The sequence below is a fragment of the Martes martes genome (assembly GCF_963455335.1).
Source record: "Martes martes genome assembly, chromosome: 2".
NCBI lineage: Eukaryota > Metazoa > Chordata > Mammalia > Carnivora > Mustelidae > Martes > Martes martes.
The window spans coordinates 139965003-139989862 of record NC_137889.1 but is presented as its reverse complement, the minus strand read 5'-3'; the positions used below and the strand labels follow the sequence as shown (position 1 = coordinate 139989862).

The 24860-nt window shown below is 43.4% G+C and overlaps 1 long non-coding RNA gene across 1 annotated transcript; it reads right to left on the bottom strand.

The window, feature by feature from the left end:
* Window positions 1–9435: 9435 nt before the first annotated feature.
* Window positions 9436–24766, bottom strand: LOC308359919. The gene is made up of 3 exons (XR_013968487.1): window positions 24505–24766; window positions 21779–21841; window positions 9436–9784 (listed from the first exon to the last, which is right to left on the bottom strand). It is a non-coding gene; the product is annotated as an uncharacterized lncRNA (long non-coding RNA).
* Between the last annotated feature and the right edge of the window lie 94 nt (window positions 24767–24860).

The following is a 24860-nucleotide window of genomic DNA, read 5'->3' as shown; positions in this document are numbered from 1 at the left end:
ACTAGAGGTTTATTGAACTTTTTTTTTTAAGATTTTATTTATTTATTTGACAGAGACAGCAAGAGAGGGAACACAAACAGGGAAAGTGGGAGAGGGAGAAGCAGGCTTCCCACTGAGCAGGGAGCCCGATGTGGGGCTCAATCCCAGGAACCTGGCTGGGATCATGACCTGAGCCGAAGGTCTCAATGATTGACCCACCCAGGCACCCCAAGGCTCTTATTTCCTTGTTGATCATCTCCTTAGATGATCTGTCCATTTCAATGAGGAGGGTGTTAATGTCCACTACTATTATTGTATTATTTTCTACCTGTTTCTTTGATTTTATTATTAATTGGCTACTCCCATGTTAGTGGCATAAATATTTACAATTGTTAGATATTCTTGTTGGATAGACCCTTTGATTATGATATAGTGTCCTTCTTCATCTCTTATTACAGTCCTTGGTTTAAAATCTGATTTGTCTAATATGAGGATTGCCACCCCAACTTATTTTGATGTCCATTAGCATGATAAATGGTTTTGCACTGACTCACTTTAATTCTGGAGGTGTCTTTGGGTCTAAAATTGCAGACAGGGACATCTGGGTGGCTCAGTGGGTTAAGCCTCTACCTTCAGCTCAGGTCATGATCTCAGGGTCCTGGGCTCTAACCCCACATCAGGCTCTCTGCTCAGCAGGGAGCCCGCTTCCCCCCTGCCCCCGCCTGCCTCTCTGCCTACTTGTGATCTATGTCTGTCAAATAAATAAATAAAATCTTTAAGAAAATAAAAAGAAATAAAATTGCAGACAGCATATCAATGGATCTTATTTTTTTTTTATCCAACCTGATACCCTGTGTCTTTTGATTGGAGCATTTAGCCCTTTTACATGCACAGTAACTATTGAAAGATATGAATTTAGTGCCATTGTATTACCTATAAAGTGATTGATACTTCACATTGTCTCTGTTCTTTTCTGGTCTATGTTACTTTTGGAGTCTTTCTTTGCTTAGAGAGCCCCTTTTAATATTTCATGTAGGACTGGTTTGGTGGTCACAAATTTTTTTAGTTTTTGTTTATCCTGGAAGCTTTTTAATCACTCCTTCTATTTTGAATGCCATCCTAGCTGGATCAGGCGTTCTTGGCTGCATATTTTTCTCATTTAGCACCCTGAATATATCATGCCAGTCCTTTCTGGCCAGCCAGTTCTCTGTGGGTAGATCTCCTGCCAATGTAATGTTTCTGCCCTTGTAGGTTACGAACCTTTTGTCCCAAGCTGCTTTCAGGATTTTCTCTTTGTCTCTGATTTGCAAGTTTCACTATTATATGTTGGGGTGTTGACCTATTTTTATTAATTTTGAGGGGGGGTCCTCTGACTTGAACGCCTCTTTCTTTCCCTAGGTTAGGCAAGTTCTCCACTGTAATTTCCTCTGATATACCTTCTGCCCCCCTCTCACTCTTTCTTCTTCTGGAATCCCAGTTCTACTACTGTTTCTTTTTATGATGTCACTTGTCTCTCGAATTCTCCCCTCGTGATCCAATAGTTGTTTATCTCTTTTTTCCTCAGCCTCTTTATTCTCTATCATTTGGTCTTCTAGATCACTAATTCTCTCTTCTGCCCCATCTATCCCAGCAGTGAGAGCCTCCATTTTTTTATTGCATCTCGTTAATAACCTTTTTTATTTTGACTTGATTAGATTTTAATTTTTTTATTTCTCCAGAAAGGGATTCTCTAGTGTCTTCTATGCTTTTTTCAAGCCCAGCCAGTATCCTTATAATTGTTATTCTGAACTCTAGTTTTGACATCTTACTTATGTCCATACTGATCTGGTCCCTGGTGTCAGTCTCTTTTCTGAGGTGAGGTTTTCCATCTTATCATTCTGTCCAGAGAAGAATAGTAGATGAAGAGAGAACAAAATAATAAAATGGCAACAATGACCCCAGAGAAATATATGTTAAATAAATCAGAAGAGACCTGAAACTGATTTAAAAAAATAAAAATTTTTTAAAAAGAGGTTGGGGTGCCTGGGTGGCTCAGTTGGTTGAGCGACTGCCTTCGGCTCAGGTCATGATCCTGAAGTCCCAGGATGGAGCCCTGCATTGGGCTCCCTGCTCAGCAGGGACTCTGCTTCTCCCTCTGACCCACCCCCTTCTCAAGCTCTCCCTTTCTTTCTCATTCTCTCTCTCTCTCAAATATATAAATAAAATCTTTTTTTAAAAAGAGGATATAGGGGCACCTGGGTGGCTCAGTGGGTTAAAGCCTCTGCCTTCGGCTCAGGTCATGATCCCAGGGTCCTGGGATCGAGCCCCATATCGGGCTCTCTGCTCCGTGGAGAGCCTGGTTTCTCCTCTCTCTCTGCCTGCCTCTCTGCCTACTTGTGATCTCTGTCTGTCAAATAAATAAATAAAATCTTTAAAAATAAATAAATAAATAAATAAATAAATAAAAAGAGGATATAATCATACAAGTGAACAGAATAGAGCAATACACTGGATCTTGTGTGTATTTTGGTCTGTTTGTTAGAAAACTAGATTCCAAAATTGTAAAGAAAGAAAAACTTATATATCTACAAAGATAAAATTAACTACAATTAAAGGATAAACTGTAACTGTAAAAATGAAAATTAAGGAGAATTAAAAAGAAGAGTTGATAAAATAAGAAATTGGTTGAAAAGGGAAGGAGAACAAAAAGTTAAAATCGAAAGACTAAAGAATCATGGGGGAAAAACATGAATTCTCTGTGCTGTATTCTCCTAGAGCTGGAGTTTTGCAGTTCTCAATGATCTGTAAACTTGGCCTTGACTGGGTGTTCACCTTCTGGTAGTCCACTTATGGAGGCCCTACCCCGCCCCTGCCCCTGCCATCTATCTTCCCATATATCACCTGGAATTCACTTCTCTGCACTTCCTCCCTTGCAGAAAGCGATCACTTTTCTATTGATAGAATTGCACCTATTCTTATCTTCAATCTCTGGTTGAGCTCTCAGGTGTTCAGAATGATTTGGTAGCTATATAGCTGAATTCCCGGGACCAGATGAAACTAAGGTCTCCTACTCCTCCACCATCGTGGACTCCCCATCAAAATGAATCTTTTTTTTTTAAGTAATCTCTATGGCCAACGTGGGACTCGAACTCATGACCCTGAGATCAAGACTCGCATGCTCAACTGATTGGGCCAGCCAGGTGCCTCCAGGAATGAATCATTTGATGCCTTCCACTGTGACACCCAGAGCCCTCAACCCCTCCATACTCTCTCTGGCCATCACCACTTTGTGACCCAGGTGTGGATCTGGGCACATCTGAACACTGCTCTTAGGAACCTCAAAAAGGCTGCATCAGCTGCCTTGTGCTTGCCTTGGGCTCTCCCTAAGACCACATCCCAGGGACCTTCTCCTTCCAGACCAGATGCACCCACAGGCCCACCATCCCCACTTCCCAACAGTCAGCATGCCCTCACCCCACACCCCTGCATTCACCTTCCCAGAAGGGAGGACCAAGGTGGAGAGGTAGAGCCATGGAGTCATGTATGCACAAAGGATGTGAGAGAAAAGGAAGAGACAAAGATGGAATCAAGTTTGGCCTGGGGAAGACATGGAGGTGTAGGTCCAAGATGCAGAGGACCAGGGCAGGTTAGCTCAGCTGTGGCTTTAACAGCTGGGCAGGGCTGGGAGGATAGAAGTGGGAGCCAGGTCTTTGTACCCAGTCCTTCTGTCCTTGCCCACAGACCCGGGAGTGAGCTGTTTTGATATTGAGGGAGAAAGGAAGAGAAGACCCACCCCTGAGAGGCTATAACACAAGGGCTTGCTCTGGTGTGGAATTGCAACCAACTTTTATACCAATTAATGGGCTAAGAAAATTCAAGCAATAGCAATGAAATTGCTCTTTTTTGTTTCAAGATTTTATTTCAATTTGAGTTAACTAACATATAGTGTACAATTAGTTTCAGGGGTAGAATTTAGTGATTCAACACTTGCATATCATCCAGGGCTCACCACCACACATGCCCTCCTTATGTCCACCAGCCATTTACCCCATCCCCACACCCACCTCCCCTCCCACAACCCATAGTTTATTTCTTAGAGTTAAGAAATTCTTATGGTTTGCAGCCATGAAATTATTTGAAAATTATTTTAAATGGTTTTGAAATTATTTTAAAATACCTCTGCTTGTGGCAATCAGCAGAAGTAAGTTCAAATGATCTGAGGGAAGAAGTATCTTCATTATAGGCCTTGGAAAACATAACCAATAATTTTTCAAGGGCAATGAATAGTACATGGTAAAGCAGATCGAGTGCATAAGGAAGCAAAGCACCATGTGTGGGAAAAAAATGACCACAAACCATGAGAAACACAAAAATTATCAGACACGGGTTTTAAAGTAGCTATACTTTATATATATATAGATCTATATAGATAGATAGATCTATCTATAGATATATAGATATGTAGATATATAGATATATAGATAGATCTATCTATCTATATATCTTGACTATATCAGGAAATAGGGAACAGAAAAGGTGACAGACAGAATTTGCAAAAGAACCACACAGGAATTCTAGAGCTTAAAAGTGCCATCCCAAAAACCCCATTAGGAGGCTTGGCTGCATATTGAACACAGCCAAAAGGAGGATTAATGAATTGAAAGATAGATTAATAAAATGCCCATAATTAAGAACATAACAGATTGGAAGATTCTGGGAAGATGGCACAGCAGGAAACACCAGAACTCTATCTCCCCACCTGGACAACAGTTGCAGGGGTAGAACCTGTGTAACATATAGTTAATTATGGTTAATTTAGATCAATTTCAGCTCTTAGCACAGTAGCAACTGCCCCAGCCCCAGCCTCACAGCACACAGCTGTACATGGGTTTCTGGAGCAGCTGGCACAGTGAGCAGGAGCCTGGGTGGACAAAAAAGACCCCATTCTCCAAACATCGGGGATCTGTGCTTTCGATCACACAGGTGCAGACACAGAGGTAGTTGGCAATTATTACAAGCCCCTTCCCATCCAGCTAAAGTGCCTTTCAGGGGGTTAAAAGACTGGAGCTCTTTTTCTCCCCACTCACTTTATCTTCCTTTTTTTCCTCCTTTTGGGAGGCAGATATTAAAGATAAGGACATTAAGAAACAACCACCCATAAGGGGAAAATTAGAAAGTGACCATGTATGTCCAGGGAAAAGCTCAGAAAAGACCCGAGAAGATGTTAAGTTATACCACAGGCTGATCCTTACCCCAGAGACAACCTACAGCAGTTAAAAAATAAAAAACTAATAATCAAAAACAATAACACAAAATTGTAATCCCTGGGGAAGGGGAAACATCTGATTTTCAGAGTTACCACATTATTAGATCCCAAATCCAGTTTTCAACAACAACAAAAAAAGAATCTCAAGGCATACAAAGAAACAGGAAAGCATCCCATTTAAAGAGATTTTTAAAAATCAACAGAAACTGTCACTGAAAAAGACCTGATGGCAGATGCACTAGACAAAAACATTAAAACAACTGTCTCACAGATGCTCAAAGGGGGATGCCTGGCTGGTATATGACTCTTGATCTCAGGATTGTGTGTGTGAACCCCACATTGGGTGCAGATATTACTTAACACAATAAAATCTTAAAAAAAAAAAAAAAAGATACTCAAGGAACTGAAAGAGGATGTACAGAAAGTCAAGAAAGCTTGGTGTGAACAAAATGAAATATCAATAAAGGGAGAGAAAAATGCATAAAAGAAACTAAAAAGAAATTCTGGAGCTGAAAAGCACAGTAACTGAAATGAGAAATTCATTAGAGACTCAACAGCAGATCGAAACAGGCAGAAGAAAGAATATGTGAACTTGAAGAGAGAAAAACAGAATTATTGAGGCTGAGAAACAGACAGAAAAAAGACTGAAGAAAAGTGAACAGAGCTCAGGGGACCCTTGGGATATCATCAAACGGACCAGCATATGCATTGTGGGGGTGCAGAAGGAAAAGAGAAAGAAAGGAGCAGAGAGAATATTTGGAGAAATAATGGCTGAAAGCTTCCCAAATCTGATGAAACATATAAATACAAACATCCAAAAAGCTCAGTGAACTCCAAGTAATATGAACTCAAAGAGCTCAACACTGAGACATATTATAACCAAGCTTTTGAAGCCAAAGATAAAGAATCTTTTTTTTTCCAAAATATTTATTTATTTGTCAGAGAGAGAGCAAACACAAGTAGGGGGAGTGTCAGGCAGAGGGAGAAGAAGGCTCTCTCTTGAGCGAAGAACCCCTTGTGGGGCTCGATCCCACAACCATCACGACCTGAGCCGAAGGCAGACGCTTACCGACTGAGCCACCCAGACGTCCCGTAAAGAGAATCTTGAGGGACGCCTGGGTGGCTCAGTTGGTTAAGCGGCTGCCTTCGGCTCAGGTCATGATCCCAGCGTCCTGGGATCGAGTCCCACATCGGGCTCCTTGCTCCGCAGGGAGCCTGCTTCTCCCTCTCCCTCTGCCTCTGCCTACCACTCTGTCTGCCTGTGCTCGCTCTCTCTAACAAATAAATAAATTTTAAAAAATAAAATTTAAAAAAAGAGAGAGAGAATCTTGAAAGCTTGTATGAACTCATCACATATAAGGGATCCTCAATGAGGTCTGTGAGCATATTTCTTATCAGAAACTTTAAAGGCCATGGGGCGCCTGGGTGGCTCAGTGGGTTGGGCCTCTGCCTTCGGCTCAGGTCATGATCTCAGGGTCCAGGGATCTAGCCCGGCATCAGGCTCTCTGCTCAGTGGGGAGCTTGCTTCCCCTTCCCCCCATCTGCCTCTCTGCTTACTTGTGATCTCTCTGTCAAAAAAAAAAATAAAATCTTAAAAAAAAAAAAAGGAAAGAAAGAAAGAAAGAAACTTTAGAGGCCAGCAGATAGTGGGCCAATATTTTCAAAGTGCTAAAAGAAAAAGGAAAAAAAAAAAACCTGTCAGCCAAGCATCCTGCATCCTGCAAAACTGTTCTTCAAGGGTGAGGGAGAGACTGAGATATTCCCAGATAAAGAAAAGCTGATGGAGATGTGATCACTACATCTGTCCTGGAGGAAATGCTCCAGGAGTCCTGCAGGGTGACATGAAAGGACACTAGACAGTGTCTCAAAGCCATATGGAGAAATAAAGATCTTAAGAAAGTGACTACGTAGGCACTTATATAAGCTATTTTTTTATTATGTTCAATTAGCCAACATATGATACTATATAAGCTATTGTGACAATGACTTGTAACTCCACATTTTGTTTTCACCATAATTTAAGAGATTAATGCATTTAAGATAATTATTAGCTTATATTTGGAGCACACAATGTATACAGATGTAATTTTGTGGCATCAACAACTGAAAAGGGGAGGACAGAGCTGTGACAGGTTTTGTATGTTGTTTTGTATGTTTTGTATGTTGTTGTGTATGTGACAGGTTTTATATGTTTTGTATGTTGTTGAGGTTAAGCTGTTATAAAGCAAAGTGAGAGCACTGTAACTTTATTTCCATGGTAACCATAAAGAAAATAGCTCTAGAATATACACAAAAGGAAATGAGAAAGGAATTTAAATGATTCACTACAAAGAAGACAGTAGTGCCAGAAATGAGAGATGAAAAAGGTCTATAATGCACACAGAAAACAGCACAATGACGGAAGTAAGTCCCTCTTTATCTGTAATTACTTACATGTAAATGGATTAAACTCTCCAATCAAAAGACAAGAGACTGACAGAATCGATAAAAACACAAGATCCAACCATAGGTTGTCTAAAAGATACTCACTTGAGATCCAAAGACACAAATAGACTGAAAGTGAAAGGATGGAGAAATGTACTCCACGCAAACAGTGACCAGAGGAGAGCAGCGGTGGCCACACTAACATCAGACAAAATAGACTTAAATTCAAAAATGGTTACAAGAGACAAAGGACAGTATATATTAATAACATTTCAGTATAAGAAAACATAACAATTATAAACATTTACAAACCCAGTGACAGACCATCAAACTATATGAAACAAAAACTGACAGAATTGAAAGGAGAAATTGCCAGCAGTACAGTAACAGTTGGAAATGTCAGTCCTCCACTCTCAGTAGAGAATGAACAGCCAGACTGAAGATAAGTAAGGGCACAGAGGACTTGCCCCAAGCCGCCAGCCAAATGCAGCAGACACACAGAGCCCCTGCCCAGCGACAACCCCACACGCGTTCTCCTCATGTGCACTCGGGACAGTTTACAGGACAGACCACATGGGAGACCACGTGGTTAGTCTCAGTAGGATTAAAAAGGTAGATATCATACAAAGTGTCTTCTCTGGCCACAACGGGATGAAGGTAGAAATCAGGAACAGAAGGAAAATGCAACATTCACAAATTTGTGGAAATTAAGTAACATCTCTTAAATCAATTGATCAAAGAAGAAATCACAAGAAAATTAGAAAATACTTAGAAACAAATGAAGATGGGGCGCCTGGGTGGCTCAGTGAGTTAAAAAGCCTCTGCCTTCAGCTCAGGTCATGATATCAGGGTCCTGGGATCGAGCCCCGCATCGGGCTCTCTGCTCAGCAGGAAGCCTGCTTCCCTTCCTCTCTCTCTCTGCCTGCCTCTCTGCCTACTTGTGATCTCTATCTGATAAATAAAAAAATCTTAAAAAAAAAAAAAGAAACAAGATGAAAAATCTTCAACACAACAAAACTATGGAATGCATTGAAAGCAATTCTAAGAGTCAGGGGAAATTTATAGCTATAAACACATTTAAAAACAGAAGAGATTTCAAATCAGCAATCCGAGTTTACTACTTAACGAACTAGGAAGAAAAGAATAGACTACACCCAAAACTAGCGGAAGGAAGGAAATGATAAAGATGAGAACGGAGAGAAACAAAATAGAGAATGGGAAAACAGTAGAGAAAATCCATAAACAAAAAGCTGCTTCCTTGAAAAGATCATTGAAGTTGACAAACCTTTAGCTATATGGGCTAAGGAAAAAAAGAGAGACTCCGATTACTAAAATCAGAAATGAAATGGGAATGTTATCACTGATTCTACAGAAATAAAAAGGATTGTCCGAGAATGTTGTGAACTGTTGTACACCAGCAAACAGGAAAACTTAGATAAGTGGACAAATTCCTGGAAACGCAGAACCTACCAAGATTGCATCACAGAGACGCAGAAAGTCTGAACAGACCTATGACTGGTAAGGAGACTGAACCAGTAAACAGAAATCCCCAACAGAGCAAAGCCCAGGACTGGACAGCTTCATAGGTGAATTCTACCACTTAAAGAAGAATTAACACCAATCCTTCTCCAACTTTTCCCAAAAACTGAAGGGGAGAGAAACTTCCCAGCTCATTCTATGGGGCCAGCCTTACCCTGATATCAAAGTCGGAGAGACACACTGTAGGAAAAGAAAACTATAGACCAACATCTTTGATGAACACAGATGCAAAAATCCTCAACGAAATAGGCGCAAACAGAATTCAGCAGCATGTTACAAGGGTTACAGGGGGTGAGGGCAATTGCATGATTCCCCCAAGTGGGTAATACTCTAGTCCTTGATTCAGATGTTGGAGATACAATGCATTTATTTTGCAAGTTCAACTGCACATTTATGATTTGTGCACATTTCTGTATATATTCACTAAAAAAAAAGTTTACTTGTATTCTTAAAGAAAAAATGAAGCAAAATAAAGATATGTTCAGACACAGACCAAAGGTCTTCAGGAAGGTAACTCCAAAGGATGTGGTTTGGCTGAGATGAAGAGATCCCAGATGACCATCTGCAGGTAAGCAAGGAGCAAGGCAAGAGGGACATCTGGTGGGAAAGATAAAGAAAATAGGACTATGTTAAACCACAACAAAAAGATAGACATCACAGATATCTGACAACATACACATCAGGAAAGGGTAAATGGAGTTAGCTGTTCTAGATAAAATACCCCCAAAGACCTCTCTTTATAGAGGATGAAGGTATTGAGTTTATCATTCAAGTCATTCGGGAGTGACTGACATACAATGACAATTTGATCAGTTTGGGCGTATGTATACACCTATGACATCATCACCACCATCAAGGTCCTGAACACACTCATCAGCCCCACCGGGTCCTCACCTGGCAGCTCTCCACAAGACAACCAGCAACCGATCTGCTTTCTGTTGCTATAAACTAATTTGCATTTTCTACAGTGTTATGTAAGTGGCCTCGTATCTTCTATTTTTCTTGCCTGTCTACTTTGAGTTAGTATAATTATATTGAGTTTTATCTACATTGTTGGGTGTATCAATCAATACTTCATTCCTTTTTACTAGTGAGTAATATTCCATTGTGTGGGACAACCACAGTTTGTTTCTGCATTCACCTGTTGGTGGACATTCTGGCAATTTCCAGTATTTGGCTATTGCAAATAAAGCTGCTCTGAACAGTCACCTGTAAGTCTTTATATGGATGTGTGCTTTCACTTGTTTTTTTTTTTTCTTTCATCTCTACTTAACATTTTTTTCAATTCCAGCTTAATTAGCGTACAGTGTGATATTGGTTTCAGGGGTCCACTACAGTGATTCAACAATTTTACACATTTACTCAACATTTTTTTAAAAGATTTTATTTATTTGACAGACAGAGATCACAAGTAGGCAGAGAGGCAGGCAGAGAGAGAGAGAGAGAGGAGGAAGCAGGCTCCCCGCGGAGCAGAGAGCCCAATGCGGGGCTCAATCACAGGACCCTGGGATCATGACCCGAGCTGAAGCAGAGGCTTTAACCCACTGAGCCACCCAGGCACCCCATTTACTCAACATTTTTAATCTTCCTTGTAGCTTCCGAAACATTCGGAATACAGTTATGACTTTAATACCCTTGTCTACTGATTCTATCATCTGTGTCATTTCTGGTTCAGCTCTGAACAGCTAAGTTTTCCTGGTCATTATGAGTCGTATTGACCTGCTTCTTTGCATTATGGTAAGCCTTAGTGGACGCCAGATAGTGTAAATTTCACAATGTTCCGTCATGGGGATTTTCTAGTCCTCTCATTATACATTTGGGCTTCCTCTGGAATGTAGTGAAGTTATTAGGACACGATTGGATCCTTTCCGGTCTTCCTTTTGCATTTTGTTGGGTGGGCTAAGAACAAGCTTTAGGCCAATTTGATCCACCACTGAGGCAGTAGTTTTCAGGAGATTCTCCTCAAGGCGCATGGCTGGTGGCGCCACGATCCATTTCTGGCCCTAGACCAACTCTGAGGGATGGTCATGCTTACCCAACGCCGGGGTCCTTCCCGGAGCTGTCGTGGCTACTGCGCACGCGCGCTCTGGTTGGCGCTCGCCGAGCACTTGCGGGGAGCACCCTGCAGAACCCCAGAGCTCTTCTCTCTGCGGCCCGTTCTCTCCGGCACTCTGCCCTAAAACTGCGAGTGCCCTTGGGTACCCCAAATTCTGAGCTCTGTCCCTTCAAGTCAGGGTCACTGCCTAGCTTTATCTGGGCTCCTCGTCCCACTCTGGACGCCTGGAAAACTCTGCCAGGAGCAGCCCAGGACCTCGCAGAGCTTTCCTCGGTATTTCCCTCTTCCCAGGACCACCGTTCTGCCCCGCGGTGTTCCTACTGCCCGGAAAGCTGTGTTTCGTGTTCTGTGCAGTTCTTCAGATGTTTGAAGGGGTAGACCAGCTACGCATGAGAAGTTGGGACCGTTTGTTTTAGACGATAATAAGCTAAGCAGACCCATTGTGAGTCTACTAAAAAAAAGCAGAGTGAGTAACTTTTAAGCAAATGTGTGTGTTGATGAAATGAATGATAAGGAATCATCGGTCCAAAAGAAGGCTCAAAAGGAGAGAACAAGCATATCACTGAGTTTTATTCAATGATAATGGACAAAATATTCTAGTTAATGAAGAATGCCACCCCGAATAAAAAAGCCAACCCAACACAATTATATGCTGTTTGTATGAAATACAAGTACATCATAAGGACAAAAAGAACAGCTGAAAATAAAAGACTGGATAAAAGGCATATTATGAAATTGTTGATTAAAAAATAAGACTGGGGGCGCCTGGGTGGCTCAGTGGGTTAAGCTGCTGCCTTCGGCTCAGGTCATGATCTCAGGGTCCTGGGATCGAGTCCCGCATCGGGCTCTCTGCTTGGCAGGGAGCCTGCTTCCCTCTCTCTCTCTGCCTGCCTCTCTGTCTACTTGTGAACTCTCTCTGCCAAATAAATAAATAAAATCTTTAAAAAAAAAAAAAAAAAAAAAAAAATAAAAAATAAGACTGGTATCACTGTGTTGATATCAGAGAAAATAGATCTCAAGGCAGGAACAATGGAGAACAGATGAATCCGCTAGGAGACTTCAACATCCCCCCACCCCTGCTGGAAGTGGGCAGACCCAGTAGGCAGAGAATCAGGAAGTGCCCTGTTGAGACCATCATCAACCAGATATATTGGACTAGAGGCCACATCAGCCAAGGACAGCAGAACACACATTCTTTGCAAACTCACATGGAACACTTGCCAAGACAGACCACATTCTGGGCCACACTGCTCTCCTTAACAAATTTAAAAGTATAAAAACTGTACAACAGAGGGGCACCTGGATGGCTCAGTGGGTTAAAGCCTCTGCCTTCGGTTCAGGTCATGATCCCAGGGTCCTGGGATCGAGCCCCGCATCGGGCTCTCTGCTCAGCGGGGAGCCTGCTTCCTCCTCTCTCTCTCTGCCTGCTTCTCTGCCTACTTGTGATCTCTGTCTGTCAAATAAATAAATAAAATCTTTAAAAAAAACAACTGTACAACAGAAACAAAAAAAAGAGAAACTGTACAACATCTGCTCTCAGACCACAATGGAATTAAATTAGGAGTCATAACAAAAAGAAAGCCGGAAAATCCCCCAAATTCTTGGAGATTAAACTGCATACTTCTAAATAATGTGAGTCGAAGAAGAAATTGCAAGAGAAATTTTAAAATATTTTGAACTAAATGAAAATGAAACACAACTTATCAAAATTCATAGGATGCAGTGAAAGCAATGCTTAGAGGGAATTTTATAGCATTTAATGCATGTATTAGAAAATAAGAGGGCCACTTGGGTGGCTCAGTCGGTTAAGTGTCTGCCTTGGGCTCAGGTCATAATCTCGGGGTCCTGGGATCAAGCCCTACCAGGTACTCCCTGCTCAATGGGGAGGTCTGCTTCTTCCTCTCCCTCTGCCCCCTCCCCTGCTCGTGCTCTCTCTCTCTCTAATAAATAAATAAAATCTGAAAAAAAAAAAAAAAAACCTATCTATAACCAATGATCCAAGGTTCCACCTTAGGAAACTAGAGAAAGGAGAGCAAATCAAATCCAAAGTAAGCAAAAGAAAAGAAACAATAAAAATTAGAGCAGAAATGAGTGAAATTGAAAAAAGGAAATCAATAGAATTGATGAAACCAAAAGCTGATTCTTTGAAAAGATCAGTAGAATTGATAAGCCTCTAGCCAGGTTAACTAAGAAAAAGAGAATGACATTTATAAGTATCAAAGCATTATGTTGGATACTTGGAACTAATACGTGTCTATTATACCTCATTTCTTTAAAAAAGATAAAGAGAGGACACAAATTACTAATAACGAAATACAGGTGGGTTATCATTACATGAACATTAAAAAAGTTGCTAGTGAAACCGTGTGAACAAGTCCATACTCACACTTTTGTCTTCTAGAAATTGAAAAACGATTGCAAAATATATACGGAGATGCAAAGGAATGTGAAAAAGCCAAAATAACTTTGCAAAAGAACAAAGTCGGAGAACAAACATTACCTGATTTCAAGACTAATCACAAACTTTAGTTATCAAGATGGTGTGGTACAGTGTGACATGGGAAACAGAGGCAGAAGAGAAATTACTGAATTTCTTACTACCTACGGCCTATTGGCAAGTCTGTGCAACGGGCAGAGTGACCTTCCTCTAGGAGCTGGGCCGCCTTGATATTGATACTCTGCTGAGGGCAAAAGGCGACCTTAGCCTGACCTCGAGGATCCTTTAAGTCTGACTTAACATAAAAATTCCTTTGGAAACTTCCTTTATCTCTGTTTCCTAAGATATGTGCTGGCAATCACCTCCAAGCTTATGGCCCACCAATATGCCTCTGAAAGGTCTCACGACTAAGGTTTTATTAGACGGTGGTAAGTGACCTTTTCTCAACAGCAGCTAGCCCCTCAAGGTCCTGAAAACCTTGCTTCCAAATTCCTTAGAGACTTACACTCTCCCTGACCTCCTCCTGACTTGAAAGTATATAACGGGCCTCCTGACCCCAGTGCAGCTCTTCCTGCCCTTGGGTCCTGTCCCTGTGCTTTCAGAAAATCACCTTTTTGCACCAAAGATGGCTCAAGAACACCTTCTTGGTTGTCGGCTTCGAACCCTAACATTCTTTCCTGCATCATATGGAGTCCAAACGTGGGGCTCTGGGACCAGAGTCTCATCTGGACTCCGAGCCACGGTGCAAACTTGGTGAGTACTTTCTCTCCTCTTCCTTTGCACTCATTCCAGGGGCTCTCCAAGGACCACAGTCTTAACTGGAACACTTTCCTGTCAATTGCTCAGGCTATGGTCCTCTAGCCCATAGCTGGTCTATGGGGAGGAGAAAGTCTGCCTTTTGGCTGGAAGTTGGTACCCTGGCCAGGATGGTAATAAGACCCAGAAACTTGATGCCTGCTCTTTGTTCCTGTCCTTATAGGAAGTTGTCTGTCTTGGGCATAGGACAGCCACCAAGGTCACCAGGATGGCTGCCCATCTAGACCCCTGTGTGAGGTTTTCCTCTCATTGATCTAATGTGTTTCCCTCCACATCCCTGGTCTAGCCGCTTCTGGCTGCAGGACCTCCACTGGGAGCCACCGAAACCACTATCTGATGGCATTAAAACCCAACTGGGGACCGTTTCCTAGGGAGGTTGGTGGTAAGGAACTACCTGTGTTGAAACAGCACTTAGACCATGGTGGATTTCTATCTTTACTGTTTTCAGTCAATGTCCTCTACTTACTAGTTGAATTACAAAAATGGGTAATTTCCCCTTGTAAAAGTTTCCCAGTGTTCTCCACGGGTTAAAAATGGCAGATTCTTTAAGGCAAGGTAAGGCATGACCTTCAAGGCGTGGTCTTGCGGTCCACACACCAGGCTCCCATCTGTAGCCTAGGAAACAGTGGGGAAGCGAGGGGATGCTAGCATCCCTCCCACACGGGCCTTTATTGGAGGCGGTGGTCCTAGTGATTTTGTTCAAGGGGTGCTTCAGGTCGCCTTTTTTTTTTTTTTAAAGAATTTATTTATTTATTTGAGAGAGCTCTATGTATCTCCTGACATACAGAGTAAAAACTGGCTAAATAGGCCTCCTCTGAATAAACCCAGGTTTATGGAGGAAAGAAGCCATCCCAGATGAAGGGGATTCTCTCTCTCTCACTGCCCCTCCTTCTAGCAGACGTGGGGGCTTCTCCCTCAATCATTTCCCAGGTTAATGGCTATAACTGGAACCAAATGTGGTTAGTCTTCCTCGGGACAGGGACTTCAAGGAATATTCCCAAGCAGCTGCTGAAACTCCCTTTGTTTTGGGGAAATTCCCTGTCTTTTCTGGCCCAACATGGATGGCCTATCCCCCCTTGTTGGCAGGAAAACATGGCGTCTGCTCCTTCATTGGAGCTGATGAGCTCTAGAACTGGGAACCCTTTTTCTGCCCTCTGGCAGCAATTCCCCTCTTCTGTTTCCCCCTCCCCCTCTTCCTGTTTCGCACTACCTTGGACCCTGGGTGTGGCCTGCAAAACTGACTATCCTTGGTGCCCCAAGCACCATGGCTCCTTCTCCCCTCACCATCAAGGAGCGAAAAGCACCCCCAGGACCTAACACCGCCCACTCCAGATTTCCCCACCAGGATCCCAGGTAAAAATTAACAATGGGGAGGAGCCAGGTGGAACACAATTTATTTAACTATAAATTTAAATTTAAAACTTAGTATTTAAACTAAGTTCAGGATCACCTGGGTGGCTCAGTCATTGGGCATCTGTCTTCAGCTCAGGTCATGATCCCAGGATCCTGGGATTGAGCCCCGCATCTCTGCTCAGTGGAGAGTCTGCTTCTTCCTCTCACTCTACCCCTTTGCCCTGCTTATATTCGCTCTCTCACTCTGTCCCTCTCTGTCAAATAAATGAATAAAATCTTTTAAAAAAAATAAAAAAATAGGTGTGCCTGGGTAGCTCAGTGGGTTAAAGCCTCTGCCTTCAGCTCAGGTCATGGTCCCAGGTCCTGGGATCGAGTCCCGCAATCGGGCTCTCTGCTCCGAGGGCAGCCTGCTTCCCCCTCTCTCTCTGCCTGCTCCCCTGCCTACTTGTGTACGCTCTCTCTCTCTCTCCCTGTCAAATAAGTAAATAAAATATTTAAAAATAAAAATAAAAATAAAATAAAAAAATAAACTAAGTTCATTTGTTGGTTTAATTAAGATAGACCTGTCTTTCAAGTTATCAGCACTAAACATGAAACTTTTATTCCATGGAGGTTTGCTGAAGGTCAAATAACCTTGTGTTATCTTTGTTGCAGTTTGTTAGCAAAAAGATGACTTAAAATTATGATTAATCTCATCTGTCTCCAAGTTTTCATGGGTAATTGTTACGATAGCTTTCAGAGTCATTGGTAACCTGAAACTTTTAAAAGTTTTGCTTAGATGATAAATGGGAATAAATTCATTGGATGGCAAGTTCTTTTCCAAATAGGATAAAGTACTAAATCATTGGGGTGCCTGGGTGGCTCAGTGGGTTAAAGCCTCTGCCTTCAGCTCAGGTCATGATCCCAGGGTCCTGGGATCGAGCCCTGCATCAGGCTCTCTACTCGGCAGGGAGTCTGCTTCCCTTCCTCTCTCTCTCTGCGTGCCTCTCTATCAAATAAATAAATAAAATATTTTTTTAAAGTACTAAATCATTGACTACTAAACATAGGTTTGGGCTTTTGAGTTCTTATTGCAAAGAAACTAAGAATATTTGGGTCTGTTCGTAAAGATGCTTTCTGCTTAACTGATTCATAAATCTGCTGTCTGAAGAGTTCCGGTGTGACAGTTCATGACTGGTGACTACTTAGTCTTCACTGGAGACTAAGGTTTCTTTCTTCCTTCCTTCCTTCCTTCCTTCCTTTCTTTCTTTCAATATTTTACTTATTTGACAGAGACACAGCAAGAGAGGGAAGAGAGCACAAGCAGGGGGAGTGGGAGAGGGAGAAGCAGGTTTCCCAATGAGCGGGGAGCCGATGCGGAACTCAATCCAAGGACCCTGGGATCATGACCAATGCAGAACTCGGTCCAAGGACCCTGGGATCATGACCGGAGCCTAAGGCAGACACTTGATGACTGAGCCACCCAGGTGTCCCTAAAATGAATGGATTTTAAAGCACACGGGTATAAGATTGAAAGTCTGTTTTCTGTTAAAAAGACAATGTTTTCTTGAATTGTTGATTGGCTCTTGATAAGAAAATGTAAACAGGTTGTTTTTCTCTTTGCCTGCCCAGAAAAACCAGTGTCTATGTTTTGCCTTTATCAAGTCTTTTGATGATCTCTAACCCTGCCTAGGCATGTGCTTTAAAACTTTCTAAGATTTTAACAAACTTCCCCAAGATTTAAATCGTGAACAAAGTCTTGTTGACTAATTAGGCTTGTTTGTTTTGGTATGTTACGTTCTGGTATAACTTTGTCATCACTAGATATTCTATGGAAGTGTTATGTGTCGCAGAAATAACCAAGTTTCCTTGTCAATTGCATCAGCATGAACTCTCAAATCAAATCATTAATGATGTACATTGCTGAGTTTTTGTCATTTATAATTGTTCTTATTCTCTTGCAAAATGAGTTTCATTTTCAAGGAGAGTCATAAAAAGGACTTTTGGGACAAATTCAGAAAATAAATATCTTTAAGATTGAAACTGAAATGGGTAAGAGTTTCCAGAACTAACAAAAAGCTGCATTCAAACTGAACAAGAATAGTAACATGGGACTAAATGAATTAAAAAGATGACTAATTTTTGTGACTCTTGTTTGAAACATTGCTGGTTCTCTGATGTTTGCTCTTCCAGATTAAGGAAACTTTTTCTTAAGACTCACAGAAATGTGATAAAGTATTTATTTGTGAACAAATTCATGCATTCAACTTTTCTCTCTACCTGAACACTATGAAATTCAAAAGGTCTCAGTGAATATTCTTTCTTCCGTGGCAATCCTAGTCATTTGCATAAGTTCAATAAGAATCTGTTCTCCTTGTAACCCTGGACACCATTGGAAACAGTGGTCATTTTACAAAAGGCTTTGACGGAACTGTCATATTTGAGAGAGACATGCCTAGACTCAGATATGACCAAACAGCTTTAAGGAACTAAGATTGACTTTCTGTAACATGGAGCCATAAAGCCCCCTGGTACTGTTGGCCTGATACCTGCTTACAGAGTTCCCAGCAGCCTCAGCAGGTGAGGAAAGAATGTCACTTCCTGGCAGGTGCAGGAGCCTCAGGAGACTTTGGAGACCTCGTGAAGAGGAACTCACCCCAATATACAGGTATTGTAGGCATGTCTGATGGCAAGTGGTTGGCTTGGCTTCTGGCCTGGAGAGCTACTAAAAGTTCAACCTAGAAATTCCTTATAAAAGATCCAGCAAAGCAGATTCTCAAAGATCTATATGATCAATCACTATTCTTGCTGAGCTTATGTAAACAATCAGGCCAAGTTTGTTAAAATCGGACTCGTTTTACAAATTAGTCTTGATTTGGCTATTTCTAGAAAGTAGAGTTATTTTAAGGAGAAAAATTATGTTTCAATAACTCACCTTTATGGATGGTAAATCCTAGTTCTAATTGTCTTTGAATGATGTTTGCCTAAGCTAGACAACTTGAGAAATTTCAGAGAAATTGCCACAGTAGCTCATGTATAGACAACCTTCTCGCTTGTTAGTCTGTGGGGATAGTAATAGGACCCCATGGACATATGATTATTTGAACAGCTGAAAATGGGACTGATTCTCCAACAACTGTCTATCTCAGCAATCACCTTGACCAGTTCTGTGTGGCTCGGATGACAAAATCACTCAGTAAAAGCTAGAGTGTATCCCACTCCATGGAGTTAGCCATGGACTTTGGAGATAATGGATGACCCCACTTTCCTTATGATTGGACCAGATGGTGCACTTGGGGATGTCCTTATCTCTTGAGACAATCTTCTCCCACTTGCTGGTGATTCCTTATAATTAAGACATTGTTAAGGCTGGACCTCAAATAAAGAGGTCTTCTTGATGGTTTTATTCCTTAGTCATATTTATCCTAGAAGCCGCCTCTATTGAGATACAATTAGAAACAAAGGCTTTAACCAAGCACATGACAGTCCTCCTGGTGGGAGTCTCGAAGCTCACTCTCGGATGGTCCCTGCCTGTATTGACTTCCCATTAGGTCCAGAGTGTCTTAGAGACCAAAGGCCACCAAAGGATGATGGGAGGCTGACTTATTAAATACTGGGCTCTGTTTATAGGTATGCCTGAAATATACTTGACACCTGTCAGACTTTAAACCCAGCTACCTTTATGTCTGGACCTGATCATCATCCTTCTGTAGAGCATAACTGTTCAGAGGTCATTGATCTTGTTTATTCTAGTCAACCAGATTTAAAAGATCCCCCTGTTGAAAAATGCAGGCAATAGTTACTGATAATATTTACTGATGGTAATAGTTTCATGAAAGAAAAGGGAATAAGAGAAGCTGGGTGTGCCCTAGTGCTCACTTGTGCTTTGCAATTGCCAAAGCCTTAAAAATGAATATTTGTACCAATTCCGAATATGCTTTCCTAGTCCTGCAGGCTCATGGAGCAATTTGGAAGAAAAGGGGATTATTATCAAGCCATGACTCCCCGGTCAAATATGGGTCTGAAATTATTACTCTTCTTAAGGCTGGACACCTACCTAAGAAGGTAGCTTCAATTCACCTCAAAGGACATCAAAGGATATGACCTTAGACTTTAAAGGAAACAATTCACTAGACCATGCAGCTAAGCAGTCTTCTACCAGCCTTAGCTCCAGTAAAGTCTGCAAGCCTATTCAGACCAAGAAATGCCCAGGACTGGCTTGTTAATAATGAGAGAAAAATCTTAACCCCAAAATAACCAATGGAAGATAATACAGGGTTTACACTACACTACTGATTTGGGTAAAAAGGCCACAGAGGTGGAAAAAAACTTTGCTAAGAGAAACTGTCCCTAGATTTGGACTCCCTTGGTCTCTAAAAAGTGACAACAGACCGTCTTTTATTACACATTTAAAAGATGGCCCTCCAAAACAGAATAGCCCTTGGTATCTTGACTGGAGTTAAAGGGTCCAGAATTAGATGACTGTCTCCTAACAGGACCCAGCAGCTATGCAGCTCTAACTTGTGTCCATGGCTTCCCCCAAGCTGGGTAGGCCAGTGGACTCAGTTTTGCCTGGATCCACAGACACATTATTAAAACCATGACCAAGCCGGCCAACCTTCCAAATTTAAACAAATGGTGGACACGTTCTGTGTCTCATTGGTATGACCACCTAACACCCGTTTTTGTTCCCTCTGGGATTGGAGGGTGTTGTCTGGCACCTGGAAGCTCTTAATAAGTACACTGTCAGAGACCTAAGTGAAACTCTACAACATAGCTTGGCTTTAGGTGTTCTAACAGCTACATAAGATGGAACTCGTGTTGGCATAAAAACAGAATGCTGTGTATATGTTCCAGACTATCACAATGTATTTCCAGATTTCTACCATGAGTACTCAAATTGGTGCTTTAAATGATCCCTCCTCTCTTTCCCTTAATGATGGGTTGAACCTCTGGACTAGAAGAGGATTTTTGTCAACTGCCAAAGGACTCTTATTTGGGTTTTTTCTTTTTGCTACACTAGCCATGTTTGGGGTTTTCTCTCTCCACTTGGTACACCTTCGCTGCCATAACTTCCAACCAACAGATGATCTCAGGATTCAGCCGCCTCTGCCTTTTGTAACTCCAAGATCTGTATAAGTCCCAGCCGACCAATGCTGACCCATAGGTAGGGACATCTCTACAACCCTATTCAACAGCATGAAGTTACAGAAGATGAGACCATCCTCCCCTCAGCAACTTTAGATTTAAGGGTCAAAATTGTTCAGGGGGAATAATGTGGGAAACAAAGGCAGAAGAGAAATTACTAAATTTTCTTACTACCTGCAGCCCATGGACAAGTCCTTGAAACGGCAGAGTGACATTACCCTAGGGACTCAACTGCCTCAATGTTAATACTTTGCTAAGGGTAAAAGGCAACCTTAGCCAGATCCCTAGGATCCTGTAAGTCTACTTTATTATTTTTTTAAAATATTTTATTTATTTGTCAAAGAGTGAGAGAGAAAGTGCACAAGCAGGTGAGCAGCAGGCAGAGGGAGAAGCAGACTCCCTGCCAAGCAAGAAGCCCAATGTGGGGCCCAATCCCAGCACCTGGGCTCATGACTTGAGCCGAAGGCAGATGCTTAACCAACTGAGCCACCCAGATGTCCCTGTAAGTCTACTTTAACATAGAAAAATTCCTTTAGAAACTCCCTTTATCTCTACCCCCCCCAAAATATGTATTGGCAATCATCCCCCAAGCATATGGCCCAAAGATATGGTAATAAATGATATTTTCCTAATAATAGTGAACCCTCTCAAAGTCCTGGAAAACTTGCTTCCAAAATACCTTAGAGACTTACCCTCTCTCTATCCCACTCCCAACTTGAAAATATATAATGGACCACTCCTCACCACCCCCTTGCAGCTCGTCCCGCCCACAGGTCCTGTCCCCATGCTTTAATAAAATCACCTTTTTGCACCAAAGATGTCTCAAGAATTCCTTCTTGGCTATCAGCTTCGAAACCTTTCTTTCCTGCATCATAGTGTAAAGAAAGATGAATAAATTAGGCTAGAAAGGTGTCCAGAAATAGACCCACACATATACGGACAACAGTTAACAAAGGTTCAAAGGTGGTTCATTTGAGAAACAGTGTTTTCAGCAAATGTTGTTGGGACCACTGGATAGCCACATTTAAAAACACATTTAAAAACTTCTGGGCGCCTGCAGTGAACAAAGATTTTCATTTTGGTCAACCAGTAGTTACAATTCAGTCATTGCTTGACAAAGGAAGTTGCATCCCACTCTGCTCTTTTCCCAATAAATGTGTTGTCATTAAATTTGGTATGTAATCAACTGTGACACCCTCCGATTATTGTAATTAAGCCCCAGCACACTTACTTCAGAACCTCACCCATTAGTCAGTAACGGGAGGACCTTCTTTGCCAAATTAGACAATGATTTTTTCAGATTTTATTTATTTATTTTTCAGAGAGAGAGAGATCACAAGTAAACAGAGAGGCAGGCAGAGAGAAAGGGGGAAGCAGGCTCCCCGCTGAGCAGAGAGCCTGATGCGGGGCTCAAACCCAGGACCCTGAGATCATGACCTGAGACGAAGGCAGAAGCTTTAACCCACTGAGCCACCCAGGCGCCCCTAATTTTTGAGTAGTAGAAGGGATGCTGCACCTGTGTGCAAGTGCACTATTTACAGTGTAAGGACGACAGATATAACGTACTTTTAATTTTCATTGTCAGCACTACTTTCCTTGGCTAGTCTAGACAATCAACAAAACTATCAGTCAAGCCCTGATCTGTAGAATCTGCGATATCCATGGTGTAAACAACCCCATCCTTGCTGCAGGCTGCCATTATTAGGTCAAGGAAATGAGGCTAGGACAAGCCAGGGAGCAGGTCACACAGCATTTCCACCATTCCAAGACGGCAGATGTGAATACGTCTACAGCATGGGTAATGTGAAATGAAGGAGGATATCTCAGGGGGGTTTTCTGGTTTTTTTTTTTAAGATTCTTTTTTAGAAGATTTTATTTCTTTGAGATTTGAGAGCGAGCAAGCAGGGGAGGGGCAGAGAGAGAAGCAGACTTCCCAATGAGCAAGAAGCCTGATGTGGGACTCGAACCCAGGACCTGAACCAAAAGCAGATGCTTAACCGACTGAACCCCCCAGGCACCCCTAAGATTTTACTTTTTAAAGTAATCTCTACCCCCAACGTGGGGCTCGAACTCACAACCCCAAGATCAGGAGTCATGTGCTCCACCGACTGAGCCAATTAGGCCTCCCTGAGGTAAGATATGTTGTAAAAGATAAAGTAGTAAAATGAATACAATAAAATGAAGTTTAATTTTTAATAATGCTATGTTTGACACCAAGCTTGTACAATTCCTGAAAATTTAACAGTTGGGTCTTGTAAGCCTATACAAGCCAGTCACAGCACATGGCTGGGGTTGGGTAAGAAGTGCAGTCCCCTAGAGAACCTTTTGGCAGTCCTTTGTAACACTACCTGGATGCCCTTTGGTCAATACCTCCACTCCCAGAAAGGCAGCTCCCAGACCCTTGCACATCGCCTTGGAGGGACTCCTAGGAGGGCTGTCTGTAGAGTGGGTCTCTGGAAGCAGTGTAGGGGTTTAATGCTAGGGGAATGGATACAAGATCTGGCATAATCTCCTCTCTGCCCATTGAAGGCACATATATACACAACATTTAAGGTTTGTCAATGATACATCAGTAGGTATCCCGAACACACTAGAGTGGGTTGGGGGAGGTGCCTGGGGAGAGAGGTGAGCTACGAGATCTGATCTGAGGGGACTGGACTGCAGACCTCTCCACCGCCCAGGTGCAGAAGGGTGAGGCAGTGGGTGCATCCCCCCTTCCTCCCCATAGTGGTCTTGAACTGGAAAGATGGAGCCTATGGGTGTGGAGGGAGTAGGTCTGAAGGGGCGATTTGGGCGCTGGCGCTCTTGGATATGATGGGGGAAGGGCACAAGTATGTGTTGGGGCGGGGAGGTGAGGACCTGGGAAAGGAGTACCGTCCTGAGGCACCGAGGTGCTCCCTATGCAGGTCGCCCTAGCTCCTGCTCACAGCCTGCGACCTCCTGCAACCTCCCCTTCTCCGACAGATGCCCCAGCCCTGCCAGGCCATGGCAGACCAGTACCCACTCCTCCCAGTTTGTGACCATAACCAGAGCACCTCCTGGTCCACGGAGACCTCCCGAAGCAGGCGAGGTGGCGGGCCTATTGGGAAGAAGAGGGCTGGCCACGGCGGAGAGGAACCCCCGCAGGCAAAGGGTCCCTCACTCCGTGCTGGGGTTTCCTTGATCATTCCCAAAGCGGAATCCTGGCACGGGGAAACCGCCCCTACTCCCCCAGGAAGGCAGGGCTGATTCTCCCGCACTCCGGGCATCTGCAAAGGGCAGGCCCAAGTCTGGCAGGCTGCCCGCACAGCGACTCCGTCCTCTCCCCGGGCAGCTGCGGGCACCAGCACACACAGCGGCACCGGGGACCGGAGGCCAGCCAGGCCCCCGCCGCCCAGCGGCCTCTGCGCACCACCCTCACTACCGTACACCGCCCACTCCCTCTGGGCCGCAGAGCCCACTCAGGCCCCTGGGACGGCAGCGAGCACAGGGCACCCCTCACCCGAGGGCATGCGAACGCCCCGGGCCGCCCCCGGCGGACCGTCCTACCCGACTTGTGGACCTTGGAGACCTTCCTCCCACACGGCCCGCGCGCAGGGTGCTCCCTCGGCAGGGGGGGCGAGGAGGCCTGGGCCGTGCGCCTGGGAGCCTGCCTGGGAGCCCGCCTCCGGGCCACATTGGACACCTGGTCCGCGCGGGGACAGGGCAGCGCTGGCTGCCAGGCGGGCGTCTCGCGGCGCGGGCCAACCACGCAAGCGCGCTACGCCTTGAAGCCGCGTCCCCCGACCACGCGCCCTTTCGCCACAGGCGCGCAATGCCCCTCTCCTGACGTCATCTCTCCCGGCCGCCGAAGAGCCGGCCGCGGGCGCCGCCATGCTGCGTTACGGCGACCGGCGAGCCCTCCT